Below are 287 nucleotides of genomic sequence, written 5' to 3' on the forward strand. Positions count from 1 at the left end.
CCGGACCCCCATCCAGACGCCCGGATCCCCCATCCAGAATCCCGGGTCCCCCCATCCAGAATCCCGGATTCCCATCACGACTCCCGGGTCCGAATCCCGAATCCCGGATCCCCCATCCAGAATCCCGGATCCCCCATCCAGAATCCCGGGTCCCCCATCACGAATCTCGGATTCCCATCACGAAACCCGGGTCCTCATCCCGAATCCCGGATCCCCCATCCAGAATCCCGGATGCCCCATCCCGAATCCCGCATCCCCCACCCATGGCCCCCCCCCGCCCGAGCGGG

This window comes from Corvus brachyrhynchos, unplaced genomic scaffold (assembly GCF_000691975.1).
Source record: "Corvus brachyrhynchos isolate BGI_N302 unplaced genomic scaffold, ASM69197v1 scaffold219, whole genome shotgun sequence".
NCBI classification, from domain to species: Eukaryota; Metazoa; Chordata; class Aves; order Passeriformes; family Corvidae; genus Corvus; species Corvus brachyrhynchos.